This window comes from Sorex araneus, chromosome 6 (genome assembly GCF_027595985.1).
Source record: "Sorex araneus isolate mSorAra2 chromosome 6, mSorAra2.pri, whole genome shotgun sequence".
Taxonomy (NCBI): Eukaryota; Metazoa; Chordata; class Mammalia; order Eulipotyphla; family Soricidae; genus Sorex; species Sorex araneus.
This window is the reverse complement of record NC_073307.1, coordinates 39,903,198-39,919,313: the sequence shown is the minus strand read 5'-3', so window position 1 is coordinate 39,919,313 and position 16,116 is coordinate 39,903,198. Positions and strand designations below refer to the sequence as shown.

Below are 16,116 nucleotides of genomic sequence, written 5' to 3'. Positions count from 1 at the left end.
TTTTCTGCTGCCATGAGAACCCGGCAAATCATTTTCAGGGCTGGCAAGAGTTTGCACTGGGTCATTACCAAGAGTGTTTCTAGTTCACAGATGTTAGGGGTCTGTGAGCATTGAACTTCCAACCTCGCCTGGGAATCAAATGTCTCACTTTACCAAGACTTTTACTCTCTGCTGATGTCTGATGAAAAGCTGATGATGAAAAGGAAGAAATCGATCTTAATGAAAATGACAGCAGCCTTGGAAGGACTGACAGGGGCAGAGCCCCGAGTCCCCAATGACTTTCATTGAAAAACCCCAGCGTGCCTACAACAGGCCAGATTTTCCCCAGTGGAGCCTCCCTACATGCCAAATATCCTTGGAGGTGGTGAGGAGGGGGGATAGTGGGGAGGGGGCGATGTTAATGTTTTTTTTTTTTCTAGTCAATTGAATCAGCAGTTTCTCATCTCACCTTCTTTTTGCTACCTTCTTTTGTCATTGTATTCAACCTGAACTGGCACAGCATTTGTTTTCAGGAATAATCGTCCCCAACCATACACCCTCAATGCAGTTATGTGTATCAGATCAGAGGTTCCCATCTTTACTTCACCTCCCCCCCTTCAGAAGAAAAATTCTTCTGTCCTGCTCTCCCACACAAACCTACCTGTCTTCTCTCCATGAACAAACACGGTGTCCCCAATGGCAGCCTCTCTCCCCTACCTTCCCACCCAGCTCACCCAGGCATCTCAGTGAATCGAGGAGCAGTAACACCCACCTGGAGAAAGACTGCCTCAGACCATTTTGTTTGTTTCGTTTGGGGGTCACACCCTGCAATGCTCAGGGTTTACTCCTGGCTCTGTGTGGTTAATGCAAATTATCCCTGTGGTGCTCAGGGGACCATATGGAGTGCAAGGCATGGAACTCGGGTCAACCATGTGCAATGGCCTCAGACCATTTCTTAATGGAAGGATTAACCTGGACGGCTTGCTTCAAGCTTTTCCTGGCCTGGCCTTGTGAAATCTGCTTGGTCACTCCTACCACTGAATAGTGGGGAACAGCCTGGATCCTCTCACCTCTGCCCCCCTCAGCGGCCCTCTCTAGAACCTCCAAATGCCTCCTTTTTTATTTTATGACACAGAACAGTGGAGCTCAGCTTCTCAACCAGACCCGTGCAGTGTTCCTATACGGCTACCCGAACAAACATTTATCTCCTGAAGAGGAAGGTGGCTGCTCACCAATATTTTCCCTTTTGCACAAAGTAAAATGGCAAGGTAGGGAGAAATGAAGGAAGACGTTGGAGGTTGCTCGGGCAGAGGATGCCCGAAACGGAGCTACTGTCTGCGTCCACCACTGACCAGCATCCCGTGCCAAGGGAGCCTACCAGGAGCACCCCTGTTCAGTCCCTCCATAAGCAGTGATGGAGGTGATGTCACTAGATCTTGTGGAAAGGTGAGGATGCAAGCTTGGAAGGTTACAGGACTGACTCAAGATCACACTGTCAAGTGGCAGGTTTGGAATTTGGAGTTAGGCCATCTTTGTGCTTCATCTGCTCAGGACTAATCCATAGGGCTGGCGCTCTGCATACATGGTTTTATCTTATGCTTCTGAGCTATGTGAGTTTTTCTCACTTGTTTTCAAACAGGAAATTTGTTTTTAAAAAGATTAGAATGTAATAAGCCAGGAGTCCAATCCAAGCCCTGATAGCAGTGGGGTACACTGGCTGAGTGGGTCTTTTGTCACAATATGACTATCTACATTTTCTGGGGTTCGACAAGCATATTTAAATGGTTTTATTAAGAATTTGAAAGGTTTTATAATATACGTGGCAGAGCAGACACTTCAGGGACTTTTACAGTTTGCAGAATGAGAAATAGAAAAAAAGGAGAAGAAGCACCTCAAAGAATAAAGACAAATAAGTCCACGCAGTAAAGAGAGTACTGGGAAGCAGAGAAGACCCTGTGGACTATGAAGAACTAGGGTTATTCTAGTCCTGCAATTACAAATCTACAGATTCTGCTGAGAAGTGCCTCATTTCTTACTGCAGCCTTTCAGGAATTAACTGGTGAGTCTGAAAAAAAACCATTGTCCTTTATCTTCAGTGATGCAGTGAGGACACAAGGTTAGCATGGCACTTTGGAATAAGGGTGTCCACAGATACCTTTTTACATGTCAATATTCCATCAAAAGGTAAGGTATGCTGAGTGTGTATTTAAGGAGTGAATGAGAGAGAAATGAAGTTCACTGGAAATCAGCCGCCTCAGTCCATCTGGGGAAGGGAGGGACCATGTTAGAGCAAAGAACAGCGATGAACTATTTTCTGGTGAGATCTGCTGGTCCGGGTTTTTGCTTAATGAAGCAAGGGAGACCAGATTTCTCCTGTCACACTAGTTACCTTTTTTGAAAGACAAAAAAAGGGGTCAGGGTGTTGTACTGGGGCCAGGAAAGGTCATTTTTACACAGTGAAGGGATGGGGGGCCTCACATGATCCTGAGAATCCTGTTTCCCCTCTTGACTCTTCTTTTGGTGGGTCATGTGGGCTATTTTAAGGGCTAAGTGACAATGAATCTGAAAGTGTTTTTACAATAGTGCCTTATAGTTCTTTGCTTTAAGACTCATTAAACTGGTATAGATTGTGGCCCCCTGTGGGCAAGTGTGCAGTCTGGGATTCTTTGTTTAGTTGTATGGGAATTGTCAAGACCTAGATTCCTTGTGGGCGTGTGTGTGTGTGTGTGTGTGTGTGTGTGTGTGTGAGATAGGGTCCGAGGGGGGATTCTCATAGAGACCCAGTGCCTAGAGAGGGAGCCTATGCCCATCTACCTAGAAGGTAGGGGCCACTTTCAAGCACCTAGGCCTGAAGCACTTCTCTGGCCTGATCCTTCCCTTAGTTTCCAGAACCTTCTACCACTGAGTCTTCATCGTCTTGAGCTCCAGGTTCCTTTGTGTTTGTTTGTTTTGGGGCCACACTCAGTGATGCTCAGGCCTTACCCCTGGCTCTGGACTCAGAACTTACTCCTGGTGGTGCTCAGGGGAACATATGGGATGCTAACAATAGAATCAGGTTGGCCATGTGCAAGGCAAGTGCTCTACCGGTTGTGTGATCTCTCCGGCCCTTAGGCTCCTGTTCCTGACCTGATTCTAGCAGGTGGTTTTTGGTGGAAGGTGCCCACATGCCACTCTTCTCCTCTCCATGGTGGGGCTTGTCTTCTCCTCTGACACTGAGGGCTTTCCCTGGGCAGGCTGATTTCTGGGTCCCACCACTTCCTGCCCCCTTCCTCCCCACCCCACCCTCACTGCTTTAGGGTTCTCCACCCCGTCGTCAGCTTTTTGGGTTGGATTCTCCTAACACCCCATCATTCTCGAAACCTTGGCACCATCTTCTAATGCTCTGAGATGGTGTTTGGGACAAGAGGCAGACCCCAGGTGGTCTTTAGGCAAGCAGAATCAGCGTTTCCTGGGCATTTGTTAGAGGCAATGTTGGGCACCCCACTCCAGGTTACCGAAGGAGAGCTCAGGGTTAGAATCCTGTCATCTATGCTGGGACAGGCTCTGGGTGGGTCCTGAACACAGGAGAGTCTGTCCTGGCTCCACTCTGTGAAAATAGATCAGGCACTTCTCCCTGTCCCCAAACTGGGCCTGAGAATCCTCATGGCCTGTTCGCTGTCACTGACTTTCTACCGTGGCCTGTGGCTGAGGCCACCTCTTTAACCCCTCATCCCATACCTGCTTCTGACTAGGATAGGTAAAGAAGGCTCCTTTGGGAACAGAATGAGCCATACTTTTTTTTTTTATTTTATTGAATCACTGTGCGATAGTTACAAGCTTTCATATTTGGGTTAGAATCACACAATGATCAAACACCCATCTTTCCACCAGTGCACATTCCCCACCACCAATATCCCCAGTATACACCCCCTTCCCCACCCTCCCCCTGCCTCCATGGCAGACAGTATTCCCCATACTCTCTCTCTCCTTTTGGGTCATTATGACTTGCAGCACAGACACTGAGAGGTCATCATGTTTGGTCCATTATCTACTTTCGGCACACATCTCCCATCCCGACTGATTCCTCCAGCCATCTTTTTCTTAGTGGTGCCTTCTCTATCCCATCTGCCTTCTCCTCTCTGCTCATGAAGCAGGTAGAATGAGCCATACTTTGTGGTGTCATGATTTACCGATATTCCTCCTGATCAGATTGAACTGGGCACATCACTACAGGGACAGATGCCTCTGGAATCTTTTCAAATAAGAAGAAATGCCAGTGCGGGCTGGAAGTTGAGGACACTAGGGATGGGAAGCTAGAGAGGCTAAGCTGTTCCTTTTTCTCTTCCCCTTTGTCTCTTAGGTGGGTAGTTTGACAAAGTGATTGGCTAAGGGAAAAAGAGAAGCGAGTGTTGCCTCATTTCTAGACTTCGGGTGTCAGGCACTGGAGACCCATGGGTAGGCAATCCTTCTGATTGCTGCTTAATTTCTTCAGGAATTGGGGAGTGTATCTCTGTTTAGCAGCTCTGGTTTTAATTAAATTTAATTAAGTCTCCCAGAAGCTTTAAATTTAGGGCAACTTCAGAATGCAGGTGGCTTCTGTTAAGCACAATTATATTCCCTTTATAGCTGCCATGATTTGGGAGACCTGTGTTGTCAGAGTTTCTTTAACAAGCTCACCCAGGTTTTGTTTTCCGAGTCCAGTGTTTTTTTGGCTTTTGTTTTGTGCCTTTCCTGGGGGTGCTCAGGACTTAGTCATGGCTCTGTGCTCAGTATCACCCCCAGCGGGGCTCAGGGGAGGATCTCCAGTGCCAGGGATGGAACTAGAATCCATGCAAGGCAAGTGACTCCAGCCCCATCTTTTAGGTCTGCCAAGCAGTGCTCAGGGGAGCCAGGGGACACCCTGGACAGTGCTACACCTTGCAGGCTGACAGGTCAGTGTGAGGCTGAGACCGTGGGGCTGCCGGACTCTGCGTGACCAGAGTCTCCTGGGCCATCCTGGAAGTGCTTGGGGGCTCTGGGCTACATCTGAAGATGCTGAGGGGGAGACACGAGGTGCTTGGGATTGAACCAAGGTTGGGCACATGCACGGTGGCCCAGGTCCTAGTTATGTCCCAGGGAGTCTTCACAAGCTCCCTGGCCTCTCGGAGTCCATTTTGAAGCACCACCCACTAGGAAGCTTCTCTTAACTTTCCTCATTTTCTCTTTCCTTTCCTTTTTCCCCTTCTTTCACACCTTCCCTCCTTTTCTCTTTCCCTCCTTCATTTCGTATTGCCGAAGGACAGTGCTCCTGGGAACGTACACTGACTACTCATACTTACAACCTCATTAAAAAGTTGGGCTCTTGGTGGTGAAATATGTGCACTGGTGAAGGGATGGGTGTTTGAGCATTGTATAACTGAGACTTAAACCTGAAAGCTTTGTAACTTTCCACATGGTGATTCAATAAAAGAATAAATTAAAAAAAAAGTTGGGCTCATGGGGCTGGAGCGATAGCACAGTGGGTAGAGTGTTTGCCTTGCACACAGCTGACCTGGGTTCGATTCCCAGCATCCCATATGGTCCCCTGAGCACCGCCAGGAGTGATTCCTGAGTGCAGAGCCAGGAGTAACCCCTGAGCATTGCCAGGTGTCACTCGAAAAAAAGTTGGGCTCAGTATTTCAGATGTTAGTTTTCTCAGAAGGGCTCTTCACCTGGTTCATCAGTTGGGCAGTTTGGGGTCCATGTGGCCAGTAGACTCCTTGCCATGTGGCTGGAGGCAGGCAAGAACAGCAATCTGGGGCTACCCTCACGGCAAACACCAGATGCCAGAACAAAAGGTCAGTCAGGTGCACCGAGATGCTCCTCCACCCCCACACCCAGCCACCCCCTTCCCCCTTCTGTATGATCCAGTCTCTTTTGAGACAAGCCCTCTCGTTTTCGTTTCTAAACATAAAAAGCAGCTGTGCTTTTAAAAATAACATTGCAGAAAGCCTTCTGATATAATCCCGTTTTCCTAGAGATAAAGGGAGTCACAATGAGTAATTTACTTCTTGTTTTCTTTCTGAACCCTCACCTGCAAATGGAGGTGGGCTGGGGAGAGGAGGGGGAGGTGGGAGAGGAGAGGGGGAGGGGGAGGGGGAGTGTTATTAAGCATCTGCACAGGGCACGATGGTTCCTTCAAGTTCTAAGGTTTTTATATGAGAAGAGCAACTCCTCAAGCCAATTGCATTGTCCGTAATTGTGCTGAAGTTTCACATCAGCGTTTTTCTCACCTCGCTAAGAGCATAATATATTATTGCAAAGGTAATGAGCGGAAGTTGTCAGGAGTTTGATGAAGGCCAAAATTCTTTTGACTCGATATCAACTACATTTCCCTGGGCCTGAACACAGATTATCTAGGTCAATTCAATTTCTTTAGAAGCAAACAATTTTCGTTTAAAGTTGCAAGCAGGTTCCTGTACAACTCCTACACGTTTTATTTAATTCCAGCTGTAGTAAATTACATATTTAATGGCATACATAATTGTTAAGGTATCTGGTCCTTGGAGATAAACATCAAGCTGCTGAATAAACTTCTAATGAATATTTTTATTAAAATATTAAAACAGTGATTTTTGGGGGGTTGGGGGGTACCACTGTCAGTGCTCAGAGATCCCTCCTGGCATGCTCCAGGAGACCATATGAGGTGCTAGGGACCGAATCAGTCAGTTGCATGCAAGGCAAACACATTAACACTTGTACCAGCTCTCTGACCCAATAGTACTATTTTAATAAGACTAAAGTGATAGTTTCTCTTTAATAGTTGTTTAGTATCTTGTTATATGCTATATTACTGTATAATATGTACAGTTCATTGCTATATACTTACTATAATTTTCACTGTCACTGTCATCCCGTTGCTCATCAATTTGTTCGAGCGGGCACCAGTAACATCTCTCGATTGTGAGACTTATTTGTTACTGTTTTTGGCACACCCAATATGCCACGGATAGCTTATCAGGCTCTGCCATGCAGGCGCAATACTCTCGGTAGCTTGCCAGGCTCTCCGAGAGGGGTGGAGGAATCGAACATGGGTCGGTTGTGTGAAAGGCGAATGCCCTACCGCTGTGCTATTGCTCCAGCCCACTATAATTTTATTTTATTTTTTTGGCCTTTTGGGTCACACCCGGCAATGCACAAGGGTTACTCCTGGCTCTGCAATCAGGAATTACTCCTGGCTCCTGGTGGTGCTCAGGGGACCATATGGGAAGCCGGGGATCGAACCTGGGTTGGTTGCACAAAAGGCACTGCCCAACCTGCTGTATTATCTCTCTGGCCCTAACTTAATATAATTTTTAAAAAGTCACTTTTCCTCTTGACCCTACAGGGAACGAGTCCTCTTTGACCCAGGATTGGACCTGGACCATAAGATGGTGTCGGGGAATAGTATTAAGGGTACAAGTGGGGTTCTGGTTCTGTCAGAGTATGGCCTGTGTTCTCGGAATGTCCTCTGAATCACACAGCGTTGCCGAGAGCTGATCATTCCGCTTGCCACCTATATGCACATTTGAACAGCTTTGTATGCAGTGTTGGCAACTCCTACCTGATATATGCTATCGTGCAAAGCCATTGCCTTTTAGTCACTCCAGCATGGCTCCACTGTGGCCCCCAGGCATTGCTCTCTCCCTCCCCCCGCCCCTATTCTCAGGAATCTGCTCTGTCCAGAGCTATGGACAACGGTGCTTTGGATTTACTTCCTCTTTCACCAGCCCAACCTCCTGGACAGTGGGGTCCAGGTGAAAAGTCTTACTGTGGCCTCCGATGGAAACTGGTTTCCAGTTCTGGTTGCATTAGAGGCGGGGCCCCTCTATAATTGGTGATTCTCTGCTGGAGAGGCTTGTTGGGATTCGCTCCCCCTGAGTTTGTGTCCACCTGGAAGTGTGAAGTGTGGGTGGGGGTGGGGTGGGATAGGGGGATGCCTGCCGGAGAGGAGGCACCTCCTAACTCAGTCTTGTCTGGGTGATGCAGCCTCATTTCTGCAGCCTCGCAGGCCCAGGGCAGGGAAGCCCACAGCAGCACCTCAAGGTGAGCCTGGGTGGGAAGAAGCCCCCCAGCCCCGAAGGGCTGGAGTCATGGCTTTGCAGGATGAAGTTTTCCTTCCTCGGAACAGCGTAGCACAGAGGCCTCTGAGCTTCTGGAAAGACAGATGTAAGCCTGAGCTCAAACCGCACACTTGCAGGTAAGGCTGATGGAACCTCTCTGCTCCCTTAGGTGCGGGATGTCCATGTCGGGCCCCACCGTGACCCCCAACAGTCAGGGATGCTCCTCTCCCTCCTCTGTGCCTGACTGGCTGTTTTGGGACACAGGCATGTCCCGGTTCCTAACTTGGGGTTTCTCCTCACTCTTTGTTGCAGATCACTGAAGTGCTTCAATTGTCAAAAGTGTGAGTTGGTGAAAAGACCAATCAGAAAGAGCTTACATTTTTCTTTTTTTCTTTTCATTGAAGATGATGGAGGACTGTCCTGAACTCTCTCCTAGGATTGTCCCATTGTCCTGAGGTCCTTCCCACACACAGTCCATGCCATGAACCAAATCCCAGCAACTCAGGCCCGCTTCTTTCCTGCCGGAGCACAGGCTGTATTCCCAGTGTTTGTCAGTGGCTTGGGAAGGAAAGTTGACTTATACGGGGATTTATACCCTCTTGCTGGCCTCTTTTCCCCTTCCACACTCAACATCGCTGTCGCTAGCTCATCCTCCACATGTTTTTGCCTCAAAATTTTTTTTACAAGTATTTTCAGTATAATGGAAGCTACTAATAGCTGGCTCTATCCTTACCAGAGAGTTTGGAGATGTTTTTAAATGCACAGGAACTCACCGTACTGTGACTGAACAGTGAACTTTTCAAAGGATGGTATTTTAGAACTGAGCTTCTTAAACCTCATATGGTTTTGCATACCTGGATGTGGGGGAGTTGAAAAATTTGGCAACAGTGAAAGGTGTCTGTCTATGCAGCACCCTCAAGTTAATACAAAATAAACTATGTCATGGATCTGAGGTGTTGTATTTCTTGGGATAAAATGGATTTTAAGTGGAAAAAGTGTTAGGACTTGGTGAACAGTTTTCCTCTGTCTTCAGAAAAATGGGTTACATTGTGAGAAAATATATAACAATGCTATGACACTGAACCAAAGGGCATCTAGATGAAAATCTACACAAGGGGGCAGGGCTCAGAATGAGGAGGGCCAGCTGAGGTGAGGTTTGCAAGACCTAACCAGGTCCCTGAGAGTAGAGTTTATCTTGAAGTATTTAACTGGTTTGTTCCCCCCATCATTTCGGCCCCTCACCTTTGCCCCCGGGTCCAGTCTTTTAAGTTTTTGCGGTCGATAGATTTTGAAGTCTCATTCCAGGTTGGAGACGGGGGCTGGGGAGATAGCTTTATGCACTAGAGCGCATGGTTTGCTTGAAAGCAATCCAGGTTTGATTCCCAGTACCACATGCTCCTCTGAACGCCCCCAGATGTGACTACCAAACAAAATGAACATATCAGAGGTAAAATGTGCACAGATTTCTGCAGGGTTTCAGATATGGTCGCTGAGCCAGCAGCGTTATTATCCTCAAGGTAGTTGTTAGAAATGCAGATTCTAAAACCAGGATCAGGAATGAATGGGGACATTTTAAATTTAAGTTTTTGATTTTGGGCCAGACCTAGTGGTGCTCAGGGTCTACTAGGGTTCACCATATGTGATGTCGGGACGCTAATTAAAGTTGCCTGCGTGCAAAGCAAGTGCCTTACCTTCTATCCGACCAGGAGGACTAATTTTGAAGTTTGTTATTTTGGTCCCTCTTGGAGAGCCCGGCAAGCTACCGAGAGTATCGAGCCCGTGCGGCAGAGCCTGGCAAGCTACCTGTGCGTATTGGATATGCCAAAAGCAGTAACAATAAGTCTCTCAATCAGAGATGTTACTGGTGCCCGCTCGAACAAATCGATGAGCAACGGGATGACAGTGATACAGTGATACAGTTATTTTGGGGGCCACCCCAGTAGAGCTCAGGGATTACTCCTTGTGGGGTTCTCTATATGTTGCCAGGGCTCCAACCTGGATCAGCCACCTGCAAGGCAAGTGCCTTACCTTCTGCACCATCTCTCCAGCGATGGGAGAACTGTCTTCAACAAGTTTCCAGGTGATTCTTATGCGTGGTTAGTTCTGAGAATCACTGGTCTCTGCCTTCAGTGGGTCCCATCAGTAGGAACAAATATAAGAGGTTCCCAGAAATGTCAGTGAAGTATGGAATAGAGCTTGATTCATAAGCTCTTTGAGAGTAAATGAGTGAATAAAACAGCAATTTTTGGAAGCTGAAATTGACCACAAACTTGACGTCATTAATGTTTCTCAAGCTCTGGGAACAGTCTTGCTTCTTCAGAATAAAGTGCTCCTAAACATAAAAGAAGAGAAGGACTGAAAAAAAGAACAGAAAGTTCTGGGAAACTCGAAGACTGACTACTGGTGATTAAGTTGCCATTATAAAGAAATCACTGTGCCCAAAAGGGAACTTACTGGATAATATTAAATGAAATTTTATCCCAATGAAAGCACATAAAAATTAAGTATGGGTTGATAATAGCCATGAGATTGTTGAATTTCAGCAAAGGTCATTTTCCTTTGTAGAAATTATGCTTTAAATTGTGTACTAGCTCAGAGGCAACATCAGTATAGGAAAGAATGATGGGATTTCCAGTCATTTGGATTCAAATCAGTGACGTAAGGGGGACCTAATGAGAATCAAATGGTGTAAGGATTCAATGTGAAGCCCCTCTTGCAAATCATTGTCCATGTAAAGTCGTTCTTCACATGGAGGTTGATGGATTGACTGAAGGAATTTCAGTTGGGATATAGAATTTCATAAATATTTTCCTTCATTGTTGTTTCCAGAATTTATTCAGTGGCTACTGTGCAGACAGCAGAAAAAGTATGTTATTTCCCTTTCCTCAAATGAAAAGAAATAACAGTAGGAATAACAAGAGGAAGAATGAGCCACATTTGTATGAAGGACGAATAAGCATTTTGGCTACAAAGTTATGCCAGGATAGAAAGGAAACTAAATTAAAAACATATTTTTTCCACATGCTAAACTCTAAGCATGTGAAAATGAGAGTGAATCTTTGTATGCATACAAGAGAAACCCACATAATATTCAAAATACCATATTGGGGATATATTGCCTTTGTGATAGGGGTTCTTAATTTTCTAAAATTTTATCTTCATTTCTAAGGATATTATACTGAGCAAATAAATCATCTCTTATATGGCATCCTTTTTAGCTGAATACCCTTGCTATCAGACTATCCTGAAATGGTGAAGACAGTATTTTTTTTCTTTAGAGACTAGATGTATGATCCAAAATAGCCTAAAAGCAGATTTCTAAATTCTTCATATATTTACTGTATGACTTTCTCTTCCTATTACAGGTTTTCCGAATAAGTTGTGAAACCGATTTTCATCCATTATTTTTGTAAACAATTGTATTGGATATTTTTAATAAAATATGCACTTTCTGTGGCTAGATAACTAGGGGAAAATGTAGTAATATATTATCCTCGGAACCCTGGTGAGGATTCTCTTATGTTAATGTCTTTTGAACAAATGAGACTTTAGAGTAAAGTCCATCCAACAAAACCTATGGGAAATAAATGATAAGCAAAGAACCCTAATCAGAAATGCAATCAGAAAACAAGGCAAAGGTATTTCTTCTCCTAGCAGCTGAAATCTTTATGATTTATGGTATGGGAAGAACACTTTCATTATATTTAAGCAGTGAGAATGTGAGAGATTAAGACATTGGAAAGCATGAGGTGGGGAAAAAAAGCATTAAAACAAGGAGGAGGCTCCCATATTTCAGCTGTACATCAAGTTTCCCACCACAATATATCATACAACCCTCAAGACAATACTTCAAGGGTAATGTTTACATTTTATGAATGAAGTACACAGGGATCAAGCATATCCTTACTATTATGGGCTAAAAAAAGACAGTTTATTGGAGATTCCTTAAAAGAGGCCCTGTTCTTTGGGCTGGAAAATCCAGGCCATGTCAGAGGCTGAAAATGTGAAGATTTGACCAAATCATATGCCAATTGAGCTTCACCTTCCATGGAGCTTTTCCAGCTTTTGTCTGTCCACACTTCAGGGCACACAGTTCTTTACCACACTTTGATTATTTCAACAGTGTGGCTGGAATCACAGTGAGTTTTAGGAAAGCAGAGATGGGAAGGCCGAGGAAAGAAGCTCTGCAACCACAGAACCCTCATTGGTCAATTCTTTGGTCAATTCCATTTCATCTCACCTGTAGAGTGAAATTGGGGAACTGGGAAGAAGCCTCAGAGAGAGAGGCTGGCTTCCTCCTACTGTCTGCACATCGTGGACTTCTCAGGCTCCGTGATCCTCCCTCATTCCTTCTCTTTATTGCTATTTCTCCCTATAAATATCCAAAGAGATATCTCACAGGTTGGTTATATATGTGAAAATCAACCAGTGCCACACATCATAGAAATGACAAAAATCATGACCAATGAGGGGAAAAAAAAAAAGCATTTACCAAAATTCAGTACTCTTCCTTGGGGCTAGGCTGAGCATGTGCTCTGCATGTGTGTGGGAGCATGTTTAGTTTAATCTCCAACAACATGTGGTCCCAGAACATGTGGTCACACAGTAGGTGTGACCCAAAATTTCCACCTACCAATATTCCTTAATAAAGGGCACCTATGATTAGAAAGTGACGAAGATAGCAATGATAATGACAATGACATAGAAAACGAAAACTGTATGCACACTAACTAATGAGAGTCCCAGAAGCCATAAAGGAGAGACTTTCCTGCTGGTGGTGTCTATGGAGATGATGGAGTCACCCACCACATTAAACACGAGTCTGAGATGGGAACTTTCAGATAACCGAATGTAAATCCTTTATCAGATTTTAACTTGTACAGTACTTGAAGTGAAACACAATGAAAACTTTAACAGAAATTGTCTCTTAATACATTTACAGTCTTGTATTTACAAGCTAAATATATATAGGAAATCACAAATAAATCCCCTTTAAGTTTGAAAAAAAAATAAAGGGCACCTATGAAAAATGGCATCATACCATCTTATTTAATAATGGAGTCCTGAATGCTCTTACAAGGCGGAATGTTTGCTCTCGTGTTTCTAGTCAACACTGTGGTGGAACACTGTGTTTCTAGTCAACACTGTTCAGGGAAGGTTTGTGCGAGAAAAGAAAAAGAAGTATTCTGTATTGGGAAAAAATAGTGTAAGACTATGTTTCCAGATGACTTGATCTTGTATGTAGACAACTATAAAGAACTCATAAAAACTGATTGACTCTGTTAAACTGCTTATCAAGGTTGTGGATGCAAGATTAGTAAACAAGAATCAATTATATTTCTCTATAGTAGCAAAAAGAAAGACAAAGTTGAATTGAAAGCAATTCCATTTTTATAGCATTAAAAGAATAAACTCTAGGAATAATTTAAAACAAGTATCTCCAAACCAAGCTGCCAAATAAAAAGCAGAGGCTGTGGAGAGAGTATAGTGGGCACAGCACTTGCTTTGCATGCGGCTGACCTGGGTTTGATCCTCTGCACCACATACAGTCCGTAGAGCCCTGTCACGAGTGATCCTTAAGCACAAAGTCAGTGGTAAGCCCTTACACTTACGAATGTGTAACCTCACCCCTGCCCCACCCCAAAGCAAAGTATAAAAAAGGGAAAAAAGAAAAGTTAAGTCAAAGTTAAACAGAAAATTGCTACAAAAGACACCATCAAGAAAGTATGAAGATGGACCAGAGAGATTCAGATGGAGCCTCCTTTGCCTGTGATTGACACTCATGGTCAATCTTCATGTAGGGTCAGCATCTTCAGGTACCACCTGGAGGCTCTCAAACATGGGGATGACCTTGGTGGTCCCCGGTACTGCAGGGCAGCACCACATCCTGGTCCTCACAGTTGGCCATGAGTTTTTGGGAAGGACTCCAGGGACTCTGAGCACTGCTTAAAATGTCCGGAGAAGACAGAAATAAAATTGAAAAGATGGAAGACAATATTTATGTATCCTCTGATACAAGTTCATGATTCAGAATATACAAATGAGGCTTATGCCTCAACAATAGTACAGTTCAAAAAATAGACAAAGAGGGGCCGGAGTGATAGTACAGCAGGGAGGGTATTTATCTGGCATGCAACTGATCTGGGTTCGATCCCTGACCCCACATATAGTCTCCTGAGCCCTCCACAAGTGACTCCTGAGCCTAGAGCCAGGAGTAACCATGAGCATTGCTGGCTATGCGCTTTCCCCCTGCCCCCCGCCCCACACACCAAAATAAATGGGCAAAGAATGTGAATAGACATTTTTTTTCCCCCAAAAAGACATACAAATGCCAGTGAGCACACGAAAAGATGCCGAGCCTCGTTAGTCATTAGGGAAATGCAAATTAAAACCATAATGAGCTACTTCTTCATACTCACTAGGATGTGGAGAAGTTGAAACCCTCATTTATTTTGCTGATAGGAGTGTAGAATGGTACATGCACTGTGGAAAACCTTGGCAGCTCCACCAAAAGTTCAACAGATTCATCATATGACCCAGTCCCTGGACTGCTAGGTATACTCTCAGAAGAAGGGAAAGCGTATGCCCAAGCACACTTGTATGTTAAGGTTTACAGCAACATTCTTTATAATAACCTAAATGCGCAGACAGTTCAATTGTCCATCAAGTCATGATAAAAGAACAAAACAGTATATCCATGCAGTGGAATAGTTTTGCACTATTACATGGAAGAATCACTGAAAGACATAACCACAGGGATGGATCTTGAAAGCGAAGGAAGTTAGACATAACTGGCCACGTGTGTGGTTCTATTGATTTGAACTATATTCCAAGTAGGAACTGCACAGAGACAGAAGCAGAGCAGTAATTTCACAGAATGGGAGAAAGAAGGGGGTGAAAAGGGATAAATCATGGATATGAGCACTGTTTGGAGGGTAATGAAAAGGTTCAGGGATAATATTGCAATAATTGCACAATCCTGTCAATATACTAAAAATTACTGAATTGTATGCTATGAAAGGTCGACTTTAATGGAATATGGATTACAAACCCAGAAAAACTAATTTATAGTTCAGTAAAAATATAAAGATCAACAAAATAGAAAGCTGTCTCTCTGGAGAAGAAGAGATAACAAATACATAATTATTTTTCAGAGTAATAGAAAAAAATGAGCAATGAAAAAAAGAAAAAATACTACTACAAGATATTATAGTATTTCTACAATATATATTACAGACAATATTGCAGTTCTATAAGAAAATATTGCTAAGGCATGCTATAACATTGCTAATAATGTGAATTTGATGTATTTGGATTGATGATTTATCCTGCTCCTGTTCTCAAATGGTGCTAGATTCAGGGTTTTTCTGGGCAGGCTATTTGTCGCTGTGTGAGATACATCAGCAAGTGACCTTTGCAGAGACCTCAAAGGAAATTAATTGGAGACCCGGCTGTCCAAATCTTCAGCTCTGGCATATTCCTGGACCAGTGGTAGGGACGTGGCTGTTTTGCTCATGTCCCATGCACCAACTTCTTCTAGTCTATATGTGTACTGAACAATAAGTGCCACCAGATGGCACCATATCGCAACTTCCCTGAACGTATTTGCACTGTGCAACTCTGCGTTTCTCAGCTCCTGTCACAATTAAGCATTTCTTTTCCATGACTTATTATGAAATTTGTATTATAGTTACCTAGTTACTGGTCTTACCCTATTCAGAGAAACTACGCAAATGACCTTTAGAGGAAGCGGAGACCTTCCTGATGGCAGCAGGTGAGCTCTTTTGCACCCAGATGTGGCCCCTGGGTGGGAAGCACAGGATCTGACTGTGTTGGGACAATCTCATGTTAATTGGAGGCACCTGTTAAGCGGGTATAATTTCTCTACTAATCCAACCATAGGAATGGCACCGACAGACTGTTTCTGGGAATGCAGTTCTACAGGACTGCATATATCCCCTCATTAGAGAAAAGGTCTCAGCTGAGGTGGATATGATGCAGGCAGGGAGATAGGGAAGGACCCACCATGGCAATTAAATTTCTGGAAAGTTATAACATCAATAGCACCACTGCTGCAAAAATGCAGACACAGGAACTG

At 44.4% G+C, this 16,116-nt stretch overlaps 1 protein-coding gene across 1 annotated transcript in view; it reads left to right on the top strand.

Moving 5' to 3' along the window:
- The first annotated feature begins 1,498 nt into the window (after positions 1–1,498).
- Positions 1,499–16,116, top strand: part of FAM170A (family with sequence similarity 170 member A) — a 53,600-nt gene continuing 38,982 nt past the window's right edge. Inside the window, exon 1 of the transcript XR_008630780.1 lies at positions 1,499–2,038. The gene's annotated coding sequence lies outside the window, so the exon portion shown is untranslated. The remainder of the gene's footprint in view (positions 2,039–16,116) is intronic.